The following is an 18,061-nucleotide window of genomic DNA, read 5'->3' on the forward strand; positions in this document are numbered from 1 at the left end:
AACTCTACCTTCCTGCATCAATACACAACCAATCCCAACTCTCGAAGCATCACAATATACGGTATATGAACCTGAAGCTGATGGTAAAACCAATACTGGAGCTGTGGTCAAAGCTATCTTGAGCTTCTGAAAGCTCTCCTCACACTCGTTCGACCATACAAATGGGGCACCCTTCTGAGTCAACTTGGTCAAGGGCGATGCAATGGATGAGAATCCCTGAACAAACCGGGGATAATAGCCTGCCAACCTAAGGAAGCTATGAATCTCTGTGGCTGAAGACGGCCCAGGCCAACTCTGAACCGCCTCTATCTTCTTCGGATCAACTTGAATACCCTCGTTGGACACCACGTGTCCCAAGAAAGTCATTGAACTGAGCCAAAACTCACACTTGGAGAATTTTGCATAAAGCTTATCCTCCCTGAATCTCTACAATACCACTCGCAAATGCTCCGCTTGCTCCTCCTGACTACGTGAGTACACCAGAAAATCATCAATGAATACAATAATGAACGAATCCAAATAAGGTCGAAATACACTATTCATCAAATGCATGAATGCTGCTGGGGAATTGGTCAGCCCGAAAGACATGACAAGAAACTCATAGTGACCATATCTAGTCCTGAAAGCAGTCTTAAGAATATTTGAATCCCTGATCTTCAACTGGTGATAGCCCGAACGGAGATCAATCTTAGAGAACACCCTCGCTCCCTGAAGCTGGTCAAATAAATCATCAATGCGAGGTAAATGATACTTGTTCTTAATTGTTAACTTATTCAATTGCCTGTAATCAATGCACATTCTCATTATGCCATCCTTTTTCTTCACAAACAGAACCGGCACACCCCACGATGACATACTAGGCCGAATGAACCCCTTATCTAGGAGTTCCTCAAGCTTCTCCTTCAAATCTTTCAACTCTATGGGTGACATACGATAAGACGGAATAGAAATGGGTTGAGTGACCGACACCAGGTCAATACCAAAAGTAATGTCCCTATCCGGTGGCATGCCCGGCAGGTCTACAGGAAACACATCAGGAAAATCCCTTACAACTGGGACAGAATCAATACTGGGAGTCTCAACTCCAACATCCCTCACAAACGCTAAAAATGACAGACAACTCTTCCCAACCATATGCTGGGCCTTCAAGAAAGAGATCACTCTACTAGGAACTTAATCAGTCACGCCACGCCACTCGATCTGCGGTACACCCGGCATAACCAAAGTGACTGTCTTAGCATGACAGTCTAGAATAGCATGACACGAAGATAACCAATCCATGCCCAAAATAACATCAAAGTCCACCATGCTCAATAGCAATAGATCAGCTCGGGTGTTCAGACCCCCAATAGTCACAACACATGACCGGTACACACGGTCCCCAACAACAGTATCGCCCACCGGGGTAGACACATGAACAGGTAAAGTAAGAAACTCTCGGGCCAAATAATAAGCAAAATATGAGGACACATAGGAATAGGTGGAACCGGGATCTAATAATACAGAGGCATCTCTGTGGCAGACTGAAATAATAACTGTAATGACAACATCTGAAGCGATAACATCTGTCCTGCCTGGAATGGCATAGAAACAAGCCTGGCCACCGCCTGATCGACCTCCCCCTCTGGGGCGACCCCTGGCTGCCTGACCTTCACCCCTAGCTGGCTAGGTGGGTGGTGAAGTAATTGGAGCATAGGTTGAGGGCTGACCCCTCTGCTGAAACTGACCATCATGAAGTTGAGGGCACTGCCTCCTCATATGTCCAAACTTTCCGCACTCATAACAACTACCCGGTGCTGGAGATGGGGACTGAAGGGAACCCTTCGCACTGGAGTGACTAGCAGATGCACTTGGCGTAGAAGAACCCTGAGCTGATGGAGCACGAGAAGAACTCTGAGCTGGGAGGGCGCTGAGTGAAGACTGGCCCTGCTGAGACCCATGATGACCATAGCCTGAAGATGTCCCACGATATTCTGGACGGGCCGACTGAGCAGGCCTGAAAGAATGACCTCTACCATGCTGGAACTGGCCCCTCGAAGGAGCACCACTGTAACTGCTCAATCCTCGAGGCCTCTTGGCCTCCCTCTCCTCTCGCTCCTGATAGCGAACCGTCTCAATCTCACGAGCGATATCAACCACCTCCTCGAACTTAGCACCCAATACTCTCTTTCTAGTCATCAGAATACGGAGATGGTAGTTAAGGCCATCCACAAATCTCCTGATCCTCTCACAATCTATCGGAATTATCCAAATGGCATGACGAGCCAACTTAGAAAACCTCATCTCATACTGGATCACGATCATATCCCCCTGCGTCAACCACTCAAACTGCCTTCCGCAACTCCTCTCTAAGGGACTGCAGTACATACTTCTCCAAGAAGAGAGCGGAGAACTGCTGCCAAGAAAGGGGTGCTGCACCGACAGGCCTACGCCTCTCAAAATCCTCTCACCAAGAAAAGGCAGCCCCCGAGAACTGAAAGGTAGTAAATGCCATACCACTAGACTCAAGAATCCCTGCTGTATGGAGCATCCGCTGACACTTGTCAAGAAAACCCTAGGCATTCTCGCCCTCAGCACCACTGAACGACGGAGGCTGGAGCCTACCAAACCTCTCACGACGACGCTGCTCATCATCCGGCATAACTGGTACTATAAACTCCTAAACTGGTGCAACCGGTTGGGCTAGAGGTGCCCCCGGTGTCTGTAGTCCCTACACTGCCTGCTCAGGTGTGCGAGCAGCAGGGGTCTGATTGCCTCCTCCGGCCTATGAACTGGTGCCAGCACGATAGGCATAGCTGGTGCCTGAACTGGTGTTGCTTTAGCATCCGTAACTGTAGCCTGATCCGGAACTAGGGTAGTTAGTGGATCTGTAGGTGCTGCCCTCACTACTCTGCCTCTGTCACGACCATGACCGCGCCCATGACCTCTGGTGGTCTCAGCTGGTGGCACTGGTGGTCGTCCACCTCATCCGGTAGCTCGCGTACTAGCTATTTGTGAGAGAATAAAATAATAGAAGTTTTAGTTCTTGGATTAATAAAGTTGCACGACAAGAATTTCAAGAATGTGAAGTTTTTCCTAAAGGTTCTGCAGCCTCTCGAGGATAAATACAGACGTCTTTGTACCGATCCGCGAGACTCTACTAAACCGGCTCTTGACTTGCGAGACCTATGTAACCTAGCCTCTGATACCAACTTGTCACGACCCCAACACCCGGTTGTGATGGCGCCCAGCACACTGCTAGCCAAGCCTGACAAAAAAACAACCTTAACCCATTTCTCATGCAGTTCATTACTATACATCACAGTTAGTTTACCAAATCATCATATTAGAAGTCTGAAGTAAGAGTTAAACATGTGGAATTTCAAATAATAATCCTACTACAAAGCCCATATAGATCCGGTGTCACAAGCCTGAGCCTCTAATACAGGTTTACCAATCTAATACATATCAGTCTAGGGAAATACGGATAAAACAAAAGAATAGAAGGGAGAGATCAGGGCTGTGGATGCCATGCATCTACCTCGATGCTCCCGGATATACGCTGCTCAACTGAAGAATCCTCACTCAGCCTCAGATGCAACTGGATCTGCACGCAAGGTGCAAGGAGTAATTTCAGTACTCCGACCCACTGAGTAATAAACATAAATAATGGTCGAGAATAAGAAATCATGGAAGAACACAGAGTAATCTATAATCCGGCAGTTTAAAACAAATAATATGGAAGCGATAGACCAATGTAATCGAAATATGAAAGATACTACAACAGATAAGCAGATAAGTGACAGTTAAATAAGATAATGCAACATATAGTACAGTACCCTACAGTACCCACTGCGGCGCGCAGCCCGATCCATTTATTTATCATCGACGGCTCACTAAGGTGTGCAAACTCCTGGAGGGGCCCCTTACAGCCCAAGCGCAATATCAAGCCACCTCGTGGCATCAAATCTAGGCCCTCGGCCTCATATCAATATCAGTATAACACTGTTGCGGCGCGCATCCCGATCCCATGGTATCCTCACATTTGGCCCTTGGCCATACTCAGTCCGGAAATCATATAATCCCCTCGGGTATTAGTAAAACAGTAGTTCTTAGCCCAAAACATCATTTAATATATCACTTTTGTATCAAAACCGAGTAAAAAATGGCTGAGTTGTGAAATAGTGGAAAAACGATACGACTGAGTTCAAGTAGTAAGTCAAAACAGTGAGGAAATAATGATAAAACTCCCCGTAGGGTTCAAATAGTTGGGATGAAGCCCAAATAGGGCAATCAGTCCAAATAATGATGATAACAAATAAGCTTCAATCAAATACGCGGTAAAAGCATCACTCGGGACGGACCAAGTCACAATCCCCAATAGTAAATGACCACACGCTCATCATTAAGCGCGTGTCTTACCTCAATATAGCACTACGATATGCAAATCCGGGATTTCAAACCCTCAGGACATTATTTACATTCATTACTCACCTCGAACCGGCTAAAGCTCTAGCTCACTATGCCCTTGCCTCTCAAATCGGCCTCCTCGCGTGTCGAATCTGACCAAAACTAGAACGAATACGTCACAATAGGCTAAGAGAACAAAACCCAAGCGAAAACAATCGAAAAATATAAAAAATCCCGATATTAGCAAAACCCGAGGCCCGGGCCCACTTCTCGAAACTCTGAAATTTTCACATCATTAGATTCCTTATCACCCTGCGAGTTCATACATACCAAAAGTTCTCAATTCCAACCTCAAATGGTCCCTCAAATCCCAATTTAAAAGTTCAAAATTCCAAGCCATAATTCTTCCAATTTTAGCTTAAATTCCATGAATTTCTAGTTTAATTTCACAATAGAATCACGTTTTTGGTTCATAAAACTTACCTCCAATCAATTCTCCTTGAATCCCTCTTCAATCTCCCTCAAAGAGTTCTCAAAATGATCAACTATGGTGGAAAAATGGTTCAAAATCGCGGCGGAAATGTCTTATAAACTTTCTGCCCAGTTCTGATATTTCTTCTTCGCGAACGTGGTCAACGTCTCGCGTTCGCAAAGCAAAAACTTACGTTGACCAATTTTTGCCCTACGCGAACGCGTCATACCAATCGCGAACGCGATGCTTCTTCCTCCTACACCTTCGCGAATAGGACAACCTTACGCGAACGCGAAGAACAAAATACCTTGGACCCCAATTTGCTCTGCGCGATCGCGAGTGCCTTCTCGCGAACGCGATGCACTGCTTCCCATCCTTTCGCGAACGCGAAGGCTTAATTCTAGTCTTCGTCAAATCCTTCTACGCGAACGCGACATACCCCTCGCGAACGCGAAGGGTTATTTTCTGTAACACCTGAACTCCCAAAATTTGCAACTTTTCGACTTAGAAAATGGTCCGATTGACCACCCGAAACTCATCCGAGGCTCCTGGACCCTCAACCAAGAGCACCAACATGTCCTTAAACCTCATTAAAACTTGTTCCAATCATCAAAACACCTCAAACAACACCAAAATCATCAATTCTCATCGAATTCAAGCCTAAATTTCTAAAAACATCCGAAATATGCTTTTAATCAAAAATCCAACCAAACCACATCCAAATAACCTGAAATTTTGTACACACAACCCAAATAATATAACGAAGCCACATCAACTCTCGGAATTCCGTTCCGACCCTCGGATCAAAATCTCATCTATCAACCGGAAATCGCCAAAATACTAACTTCGCCAATTCAAGCCTGATTCTACACCGGACCTCCAAAACCACTTCCGATCACACTCCTAAGTAACAAAATCACCTTCTGAATCTAATCGAACCATCAGAACTCACATCCGAGCCCTCTAACTCATAAGTCAACATTCGGTTGACTTTTCCAACTTAAGTCTTCTTAAAAGAGACTAAGTGTCTCATTTCTTACCAAAACCACACCAAACGCAAACCAACCAACTAGACCACATAAAACACGGCTAACGAAGAATAAAGAAGTAGAAATGGAAAAAACGGAGCGGTAACTCATGAGACGACTGCTCGGGTCGTCACATTCTTTCTCGACCCAAATAAGACACTCGATCCTTGGATCATCTTCTTCAACTATTTGACCAATGCTTTTTCAGAAATAAAAATTGAACTTGAAATGTGAGTAATTTTGGTTTTTAGATAGCCGGTCAGATGTTAATTTTATAGGGGTCAAATAACGATTTGGTTAGGGATATGCCATGTGGATATATTTTAATTAATTAACAATACGTGTTGTCTTCCGTCAACCACTAGTCGTCAATAAACCCTTTTAATGGTCTATTAACCCTAAACCCTAACCCTTAACATTCAACCTAAATCAATAGACATCCTTAATGGTTGAGTGTCAACTTTAGGTTGCGTCCTCCACTCTTATTGTGGTCGAGGATAAACACATGGTCCTCAATAAACCCCTTAATGGGGGGTTTTGGATTTTTCTTCTTTTTTTAAAAAAAAAAATATATTTATATAGATTGGGACAAAAGTGTAATAATTAAAACATTGGGGGATAAAGTCTAAACTTTCCCTTTTAATTTTAAATTAACCCAAATCCCATTTATGCACTAATTAAACAAGAAGGTCAGTCCTAAAATAATTAAAACTTGAATGTGAATTTGCAATTCAAGTTTAAAAAAGGGTCAAGTGTCTACGAGGAAATAAATTTAATTATTTGTCAAAATTATCACATGAATAAAGTTATTTTTTAATTAACTAAACCTTTGTGATACATAAATTTGTTTCCATATGAAGAATATTGAAGATGAAAGAAATCAGAAAATACACTAAACTTGGTTGTAGTTAGTATTAAGAATCAAATTAGTAAAATGCAAAGTTGACTCAATAAGAATGAAATAGAAGAAGACAAAATATATTCTAAATGGGTTGCTATTAATTTTTTTTTTACTTTTTAATTTATCCAACAAATGACAGTTCTCTATATTGTTTATGAATTAGGTTATTTGTTGTAACATATATTGGTACCTCAATTTTGATCATTGTATATTATGAATAACCAATTTTTTTATGTGCCAAAGGGCAACAACTTCATTTCCAAATTTCTAAAGGATCAAAGTATTAATTTTCAATTAGAGTTATCTAACAACTTTTTGAAGAGTCCTTGATAAATATATTTTTGTGGTACATGTTTGTTTAGTATTATATTATAATAATAACAACAATTTTCATGGGTATTCCCACAAAAGTTCCCAGAAATCACAACTAGACATCTGGTAACTTTTGTGGTACAAAATTTCTTTATTTATTGAGCTCAAATACATTATTTGATACTCCATTCTTTTCAAAAATCATAATGCTATTTTTTTAGTACGTTTAAGAAACTAATAATACTTTTTAAAATTTACAAACAACTCAACATAAATATTTTATTTTATATTTAATGATAAACTTTTATAGTCACTCAGATGTTAACAAAATTCAAAAGTCTTCATTTTCTACTTTCTTAAATATTATATCCAGTCAAACTACGTAATATAAATTGAAACAGATAGATAATATTTATCTAATTCTTTAAAGCTATATACTCATTGATATAGTTACACGCGTAACTCGCAGCCTAAAACTAATATAATATAGATATAGGTATAAATATAGATGAATTGATGATGATACGATGATAGGTTTACAGTTTTTCGATTCATTTTATTTGAAATTGCCCGTATATCTTTTTACATTGAATTTCCCATAACTTTTCCTGATTATATAAGATCACGGATATTCTATACAGAATTAAGACATGAAACGAAATACTCCATATTCTACTCAACTTAGGAAATTATATATATGCGGGTAATTATTTAAGTCATAAACATACTAATAGCCCGTTTGGCCAAGCTGCAAAAATTAGCTTATTTTGAGAAGTACTTTTTTTTCAAAAGTGGTTTTCTCAAAAGTACTTTTGGTTGAGAATCATTTTCTGTTTGGTTAATTAGTTTGAATAGCACTTCTTAGCAGCAATTAGTGTTTGACCAAGCTTTAAAAAACTGATTCTAAGTGTATTTTACTCAAAAGTACTTCTAAAAAAATGCTTTTGGAGAGAAGCTACTTTTTTCTGTTTCTCCAAAACTACTTTTGCTTCTCTTCAAAAACACTTTTTTCCTTCCAGAAGCTAGCCCAAACACCTCAATTTTTGGCTAAAAGTGCTTTTGTCCAAAAAAAGGACTTTTGGCCAAAAATAAGCTTAGCCAAACAGGCTATAAGTACAAAAAAATACAAAATAAGAATAAAAGGATATCCTAATCCAACTAGTTTTGCAAGTTATAAACCGATCTTGGTTTTTGATATCTATATATACCCCTCTTTCTCCACGCCTACGGACACCATCTCAAACACTTTATATAATCTTACTTTCTTTGTTCTGCATAGTATTTTCTTTGATCAATATCTTCATGGCTGGTGGGCACTTTATCCCCGGCGGTGGCGGATACAATCCAGATGAGTACCCAGGGAAGCTAACAGTGTACGGAGCCATGACTTGTATCATGGCAGCAATGGGAGGGTTGATCTTTGGCTACGACATTGGAATTTCAGGTGGAGTTACTTCCATGGATCCTTTTCTCAAATGCTTCTTCATGTCTGTTTACCAAAAAGAGGCTTTGAACACCTCGACCAACCAGTACTGTAAGTTCGACAGCCAGTTGTTGACCCTTTTCACGTCTTCTCTTTACGTGGCTGCCCTGTTTGCGTCCATTGTTGCTTCTCATGTTAGTAAACAACGTGGTAGAAAAGTTACTATGGCCCTTGGAGGTCTCTTTTTCTTGATAGGCGCCGTCCTCAACGCTGCTGCTATCCATATTAGCATGCTCATCTTCGGTCGTATTCTTTTGGGGATTGGTGTCGGATTTGCTAATCAATCTGTCCCTATTTATTTGTCAGAAGTTGCTCCCTACAAATACAGAGGGACTTTCAACGTGTTATTCCAAATGGCTATCACCATTGGGATTCTCACAGCGAATTTGGTCAACTTTGGAACTAGCAAAATGTCTGGCGGTTGGGGTTGGAGGGTTAGCTTAGGAGGTGCAGCCGTGCCAGCACTAGTTATCCTGGTTTCCTCACTGTTTCTCTCTGATAGTCCGACTTCGTTGATAGACAGGGGAAAGAAAGAGGAGGCAGAGCAATTGTTGAAAAAGATAAGAGGAGTTGATAATGTGAATGCTGAATTTAATGACCTTGTTATGGCGAATGAAGCATCCAAGAAAGTAGAAAGGCCATGGAATAATCTTTTATTCGTCCGAAAGTATAGACCGCAGTTGGTTTTGTCAATTTTGATTCCATCGTTACAACATCTTACGGGAATTAACGTGGTCATGTTCTATGCTCCTGTGCTATTCCAAACATTAGGGTTTAAGAGTAACGCTTCGCTTATGTCAGCTGCTATCACTGGCTGTATCAACGTGGGTGCAACTTTTATTTCAGTATTTTGTACAGATTAGTTTGGGAGGAGAATGCTCTTCTTCTGGGGTGGCATCTTCATGTGTATATTCCAAACAGTAGTGGCAGCTCTTATTGGGGCAAAATTCGGAACAACAGGGAATGCAACAGATTTGCCACTTAGGTTTGCAGCTTTAGTGGTTGTCTGCATCTGTATATTCGTTGCTAACTTTGCATATTCATGGGGTCCGTTAGGATGGTTGGTTCCGAGTGAGATTTCTCCATTGGAAGTTCGATCTGCAGCACAACGTATTACTGTATCCATGAACATGTTTTTCATTTTCGGAGTTGCACAAATATTCTTGAAGTTGCTATGTGGGATGAAGTTTGGTCTATTTATCTTCTTTGCGGCGTTTGTGTTAATAATGACTGTGTTTGTCTACTTGTACGTGCCCAAAACAAAGAATATACCAATTGAAGAGATGTCTCAAGTTTGGAGAGAACATTGGTACTGGAAGAAGTTCGTGGATGATGCAGAACCAAAGCCACAAGGGAATGACTTAAAGCCTTCAAAGGAGATAGTCTAAAATAAAGGTGTTTATCGGGAGGGCTGGGACGAGCTGGACACAAAAATGGTCAGCCCGTTAGGGTTACAGGCGGGTTGTAAGCGGGCTGAAGTTAACGGGTTGGTGGCAGGTTGGGATTTTTCGGGTCCTATAGGGCCCGTACTGGTTCGGGCCTAGCGGGTTTGGGCGGGTCGGGCTTTCGTTTTTTTTTTATTTTTAATTATCTTATATTTTTCTTTTTCAATGTTATTGATAGTTAAGTACTTAAGTGTTTTCAAACTTTTAAGGGTTAAAATTAAAGATTAGAATTGAACTTTTAAGGGTTAGAATTAAAAGAACAAACTAAAAATCTAAAATTTGCAAACTAAAAGTCTACAACATAAAACATATTAACATAAATGCATAAGTCTATATAAAAAATATTGAATAAGAGTATAAGACATTATGCAATATAAAAAATTCACAATATTTAAGTAACTTTGATATATTTATTGAATAGTATATAGTACTTCTAATTAATTTGCGGGCTATCGTGGGCTGAGGCCCGTTAAGAACCCGTTAAGCCCTTAACGGGTTGTGGCGGGTTCAGGTACCCGTTTGGCGAAAACTTAACGTTACTAGCCCGCCTCCCGTCCAACCCGTCCCAACCCGCACACATATGCACAGTAACGAGTTGGCCCGGGTTGAATCGGGTTGTTAGCGGGTCAACCCGGCCCGATTAACACCTTTAGTCTAAAATATAGGATAGAATTGGCACACAGATGAAAATAGTTCATCGTATAGCTAGTTTACTGTTTTCTCTCTTTGTATACTCCATCTTTTCTTTTTCTAATGTTTTGGAGTTTTTTTGGGTGTTTTTAGACTTTGTTATTTTCTATAGTAGTACTATTTTTCTTTCTATTCAATATGTAATCTTGTTTTCAGTAACAATTATTTCTTATGATATGCAAGAGTAGTTTTTTATAGTAGTAGAAGTAGACTCAAAAGAGCACCTTAATTAGCAAAAGGCACTCTTGACCGCAAAACTGTAATAAGTCTGTCTCAAAGGTGTGCAAAAAACGAATTGTCTATTAGGCTCAGAACCTTTTAGGTATAAAAAGATTAATGGTTAATACAAATATGCTTGTTAAATGTTCAATTTGCAGTCCGAAACAAAGTTTTGTCTAGAGCTTTTCGCGAGTTGTCACAATTTTGTCTAGATCTCTTCTCGAGTTGTCACACTTTTGTCTAGAGCTCTTCTCGAGTTGTCATGAGAATTATGTCATCAAACAATTATAACTAACTCAATTAGATATTGTTCACTTCATTAAAAGGCATGGACAAATAATATTATTCATGTACTTTCACTAAATATTCACAAACCGATCATCCATACAATAATCTTGTAGAGTTAATTTTATTCAGAACATTTTTCGCCTGTTTAAGGATATATATATATATATATATATATATTCTAAAGTTATACTCGTCTTATTTAGCAAAATTAATCAGGCCAATGAACTTCAACTACTGATCAATAGTCAAAAAAGAAATATCTCTTGTTTTTATTTCCCAGATCTGCATATGGCATCATGTTTATCACGTGAATTTTGGCACTTGACCATATAAGATAAGGCATTTCCCATCGTTAAGCCAAAGCTCATTGTACAATTTTCATTTCTTCTTTTATCACGTGATTGTGGTCATGGTTCCATTTCTTGAATATAGCCGTCTCAATCAGTTCTTCGTTCTTGCTCGTTTCATCGCCTCTCATAATATACCAGTACACTTCCTCAGCCTTGTTGATCAAAACCAAGATTTGAAACTGCGCGTCCAAAGTGATCTCAAGGCCTCTGACATTCATTTCAATGACCTTTTGATACCATCTTCTCCTTCAGAAACAGAAGATACCGAAAGTGCTGGCGCTAGTGTGCTTTCGATTGCTGTGTTTGATACACAAACTTGAAGATCCCATTCGTAAAATATGCCTTGAACTCTCCACCATTGCAAAGGATTGGTACTAATTCAGGACAATGCTATGAAGCATTCTATGGGGGATGTGTTTTCATTTCCAAATGTCGAGTCTTATATTTTTCACTCCGATTAAGCTTTTACTAGATACTCTTTGCTCCGTCAATGTCATGATCATGATTACATTGTTGTTGATGATGATCATGACCAAATAGTTTGGCAATTGCAGGACGAGTTTCCTACGATGGAGAGCTGAGGCATTGTTCGTTAGAATGGCACATGAATGGACACTCAACTCTAGAGAATTCATGAACTCCCATAGAGATGTGGAAGGAAAGTACCTTGATTTATTACTTGCCAATAATGAAAAATACAAGAAGCCATTGTGGGCTGTTGGTCCACTTCATATGCTGCTAGAATCACACGAATCTAGTGACAGAAATTGTATTGGTCAAAATATGACCACTTCGACCAGGGTGGCCACGATCCCATTCTTGCCACCGGATAGAAGAGGTCAATAGAGTTAACCTCATCCCTCCTTTAAGGCATTCGACACAGAAACAAGGGCAATGCCTTCCCACGACAAGGAAACCCCACTTAGCCAAACACGTCAAGTCGCGACAGGGGTAAGAGGGTTATTTCGACTATATATACAAGCAAAAGGAAATTCCCATAGGGGAGGGGGGCTCTCCCTCTCCCTCTCCCTCTTTCTAGAAAATATGTAAACACACCTCTCCAAAGAAAGAAGAGGATTGGTGATCCCATATCTTCATCAGATCCAAAAGGGTCCTAAGGTACTTGTATTTGTCTATCATTCACCTTTATTAAATGAAAGAAGATTCGTCTCACTGAAGATCGGGAGAATCTTTTCCTTTATTCACATTTTTTGTTACTTAATGCATCTTTCTTTATGTTATTAAATCTGGCCATAATCGCTATCAACATTTATATCCGGCTATGTTTTATAATTCATAATATTTATCTCGGATCTAGAGTTAATTATCTTTAACTAGGATTAACCCCTTCATCTTCTTTGATTGATTTGCTTAAAAAGAGTTTAAAATCTTTTGAGCCAAAAAATTTGGCGCCGTATGTGGGGATTTTCTAGTTAAAATTTTAGTTTCCTCTAGATCTGGAATTCAATTCCAGTTTCACGTTCTGTTCATGGTAGATATTAAATAGTACGGTTGTCTACCATAAGATGGAAAGACGAAATAGCTTTCTTAAACTCTCTTTCGCTTCTGCAGCTTCAAACTTTTAATATACTATCCGTATAAGAGAACATTCATACAACTTCCGCATTCTTTAAATGGCAAATCAAGGGCTTCAATTGCACGAAACAAACTCAAGAAAATGACAGCCCATAGAACGTTGAAGTGGAAAAAGCGGGCAGATGGAGCAATCTTAACTTTATGTTTGAAATATCATAATATGCTATCTGTACAACAAAAAAAATGAACTTTACTAAAGCGGACAGCCACACCAAAATTGGTAGCGGCCACTGAAAGCATAACCGAAGGGAATATGGTCACTCCTCTCCACTCGTCGACCGATCAAATCGAGGTAACAAACGCTTTTATTTTGTTTTAACTAACTATTTCTCTAAGTGGAATAGAAGTAGAAGCAAACTGGGACTCCCCCAGGATATACATCATATTCTCCAATGCAAGCAAAATTAAGCAAACTAGGACTCCCCCGGAAAATACATCATATTCTCCAATGCAAGCAAAATTAAGCAAACTGGGACTCTCCCAGAAAATACGTCATATTCTCCAATGCCAGCAAAATTAAGCAAATTGGGACTCCCTCAAGGAACACCCCTTAAGGCCAAGGGCCTTCACCAAAAGAAGAGTTCGACATCGACCAAACGATGACGGGTTAACATTTTGATAAGTTTGAAATAACACCCTTTAAGTCCAAGGTCCTTTGGCAAGAAGAAGAGTTCGACATCGACCAAACGACGACGGGTTAACATTTCGATAAGATCGAAATAACACCCTTTAAGGCCAAGGGCCTTCGCCAAGAAGAGGAGTTCGACATTGACAAAACGACAACGGGTTAACATTTCAATAAGTTCGAAATAACACCCTTTAAGGCCAAGGGCTTTCACCAAGAAGAAGAGTTCGACATCCACCAAACGACGATGGGTTAATATTTTGATAAGTTCGAAATAACACCCATTAAGGACAAGGGCCTTCGCCAAGAAGAAGAGTTCGACATCGACCAAACGACGATGGGTTAACATTTTGATAAGTTCGAAATAACACCCTTTAAGGTCAAGGGCCTTCGGCAAGAAGAAGAGTTCAACATCGACCAAACGACCACGGGTTAACATTTCAATAAGTTCGAAATAACACCCTTTAAGGCCAAGGGCCTTCGGCAAGAAGAAGAGTTCGACATCTACCAAACGACGAAGGGTTAACATTTTAATAAGTTTGAAATAACACCCTTTAAGGCCAAGGGCCTTTGCCAAAAAGAAGAGGTCGACTCCTACGGCCAAGAGCCATCGCCAAAAAAGAGGGGCTCGACCCTTACGGCCAAGGGCCGTCGCCAAAAAGAAGAATTCGGCCTCGTCCGAAATGACATTCGGCCTCATCCGAACCAACATTCAGCCTCGTCCGAATCAACACTTACGACCAAGGGCCATCGCCAAAAAGAAGAATTCGGCCTCGACTGAAACAACATTCGGCCTCGTCCGAATCGACCTTACGGCCAAGAGCCATCACCAAAAAAGAGGAGCTCGACCCTTACGGCCAAGGGCCGGTGCAAAAAAATAATAGGTCGACCCTTACGGCCAAGGGCCATCGCCAAAAAGAAGAATTCGGCCTCGACCAAAACAACATTCGGCTTCGTCCGAATCGACATTACGGCCAAGATCCATCACCAAAAAAGAGGGGCTCGACCCTTACGGCCAAGGGCCGTCGCCAAAAAAGAATAGGTCGGCCCCTATGGCCAAGTGCCGTTGCCAAAGAAGAGTTCGACATCGATCAAACGATGACGGGTTAAATTTCGATACGTTCGAAATAACACCCTTAAGGACAAGGGACTTCGCCAAAGAAAAAGAAATCGGCCTCGACCAAAACACCATTCGGCCTCGTCCGAATCAACATTCGGCCTCGACCGAATCAATATTCGGCCTCGTCCGAATCAACTTTCGGCCTCGTCCGAATCAACATTCGGCCTCGATCGAAACAACATTTGGCCTCGTCCGAATCAACATTCGGCCTCGACTGAAACAACATTTGGCCTTGCCCGAATCAACTTTCGGCCTCGTCCAAACCAACATTCGGCCTTGTCCGAATCAAATTTTGGCCTCGTCTGAATCGACCCTTACGGCCAAGGGCCGTCTCCAAAAAAGAATAGGTCAACCCTACGGCCAAGGGTCGTCGCTAAAGAAGAGTTCGACATCGATCGAACGACGACGGGTTAAGATTTCGATAAGTTCGAAATAACACCCTTAAGGCCAAGGGCCTTCTACAATGAAAAAGAATTTGGCCTCGACCGAAACAACATTCGGCCTCATCCAAACCACCACTCGGCCTCGTCTGAATCTACATTCGGCCTTGACTGAAACACCATTCAGCCTTGTCCGAATCAACATTCAACCTCACCCGAATCAACATTCGGCCTCGTCCGAATCAACTTTTCGCCTCGTCCGAATCAACATTCGGCCTTGATCGAAACAACATTCGGCCTTGTCTGAATAAACTTTTGGCCTCGTCCAAATAAACATTCGGCTTCGTCCGAAACAACATTCGGCCTTGTCCGAACTAACATTCGGCCTCGTTCGAAATAACACAGCCTCGTCCGAATCAACCTTGGTCCTTGTCCAAATCAACATTCGGCCTCGTCCAAATCAACATTCGGCCTCGTCCAAATCTACATTCGACCTCATCCGAATAAATCTTCGATCTCGTTTGAACCACGACGGGTTCACATTTCGACAAGCTCAACACAACACCCTTTAAGGCCAAAGGCCTTCGCTAAAAAGAAGGGTTCGACCTCGATCGAACGATGACGGGTCAATATTTCGACAAGATCAAAATAATACCCTCTAAGGCCATGGGCCTTCGCCAAAAAGAAGAGTCCTACCTCGATCGGACAACTACGGAATGATATTTCGATAAAAGTTTGAAAACGCACCCTCGGTGCTACGAGCCATCGCCAAAGAGAGTTCAAAAGTTTCCTAAGATCTGGTACTGTCAGAAAATATAAAGGGAAAGAAACACTGGGACTCATCACGTGGGAATCTACCTTGCACCAAAGTCGCGAAAATTAAAAACACAAAAGTACAAGGCGAATAACAACAAAAATTCTTCTTTATACAATGTCACTGCGAAAATAGTTGCGGATTACATACGGCATGGATCAATAGTCAAAAGAGACAACTATCTTTTCACTCAGTGTCGTCATCGCCACCGTCATCATTACCATCTCCATAAGGCTCGTCAACATCACCATCCGTACCCCTATTATCTTCGGGTGTCGCCACGTCATATCCATAATTTGTACGAGCCTCACGAGCTTTCGTTCGCGCTTCATTAAAAATTGCCTCAGTCACAGTGCCTGTTTCCCGCGCCACCCAAAATACGTAGAGCGCAACTAAGGAACAGAATGAGGGGTCAGATTCCTCTAAACTACGTCGTATGCGTGTTCCGTCCGTTGGGCCCGACGAGGCACGACCCCGACGAACAGAGGGACTAACTGTATTGGTCAAAATCTGACCACTTTGACCAGGGTGGCCACAACCTCATTCTTGCCACCGTATAGAAGAGGTGAATAGAGTTAACCTCATCCCTCCTTTAAGGCATTCGACATATCAATGAGGGCAATGCCTTCCCACGACAAGGAAACCCCACTTACCCAAACACGTCAAGTCTCAGCAGGGGTAAGAGGGTTATTTCGACTATATATACATGCAAAAGGAAATTCCCACGGGGGGGGGGGGGGGTGTCTCTCCCTCTCCCTCTCCCTCTTTCTAGAAAATATGTAAACATACCTCTCCAAATAAAGAAGAGGATCAATGATCTCATATCTTCATCAGATCCAAAAGGGTCCTAAGGTTCTTGTATTTGTCTATCATTCACCTTTATTAAATGAAAGAAGATCCATCTCACTGAACATTGGTAGAATCTTTTCCTTTATTCACATTTTTGTTACTTAATGTATCTTTCTTTATGTTATTAAATTTGGCCATAATCGCCGTCAACATTTATATCCGGCTATGTTTTCTAATTCATATTATTCATCTCGGATCTAGAGTAAATTATCTTTAACTTGGATTAACCCATTCATCTTCTTGGATGGATTTGCTTAAAAAGTGTTTAAAATCTTTTGAGCCAAACAAAAATCGTCATGAATGCCTAGAATTTCTCGACAAGCAAGATGCTACTTCAGTAATATTCACATCGTTTGGAACAAACACTAAGTTCTCACAAGAGCAGATCAATGAGCTCGTGCTTGGTTTAGAGTAGAGCCAACACAGATTTATTTGAGTACTAAGAGAGGCATATAAAAAGATGGGCGTGGAGAAATTCGAAGAGAAAGAAGGAAATAAGATTAAATTACCAGAAGGGTTTGAAGAGAGAGTGGAAGGAAGAGGAATGGTGGTGAGAAATTGGGTACGCCAATTGGAAATCTTGGGACATCCGTCTACGAGTGGATTTTTGAGTGATTGTGGATGGAAATCTTGTTTGGAGATAATTAGCATAGGAGTTCAAATAGCAGCTTGACCAAACAATGCAGACCAGCCCTATAATGCTGGTTTTGTAACTAGTTTTCTGAAAATTGGAATCTCTGTGTGGAGTTAGGCTCGTAAAAAAGAATTGGTGACAGTATACATGTCTTTTGTGCATTTGGGTGATGATCCACCAGAATACCAGACGACGGGTTTCAAAGATTTCCTGTCATAACCCGGATTTCCCACCCTATAGAGTCATGATGGTGCCTACTGATGAAAGCTAGGCAAGCCGAGTATTATAAATTCATTATCCCTTTTTATTAAGCATATTCAATAATTCAAAGTAATAAGTGATTTAAGCAACAAAATAAACTAAATAACCAGAAATGCAGAAGACGAAAACTTAATCATTAACCGAATATTTGCTACATAATTTGAAATACAATACTACCCAGAATTTGGTGTGTCACAGACTATCT

At 41.0% G+C, this 18,061-nt stretch overlaps 2 pseudogenes; both read left to right on the top strand.

The window, feature by feature from the left end:
• The first annotated feature begins 8,404 nt into the window (after positions 1–8,404).
• Positions 8,405–9,973, top strand: LOC104216331 (sugar transport protein 12-like; annotated as a pseudogene).
• A 45-nt stretch (positions 9,974–10,018) lies between these two features.
• On the top strand, positions 10,019–17,814 carry LOC138870356 (zeatin O-glucosyltransferase-like; annotated as a pseudogene).
• Positions 17,815–18,061: the final 247 nt, after the last annotated feature.

This window comes from Nicotiana sylvestris, chromosome 6 (genome assembly GCF_000393655.2).
Source record: "Nicotiana sylvestris chromosome 6, ASM39365v2, whole genome shotgun sequence".
Classification (NCBI taxonomy): domain Eukaryota; kingdom Viridiplantae; phylum Streptophyta; class Magnoliopsida; order Solanales; family Solanaceae; genus Nicotiana; species Nicotiana sylvestris.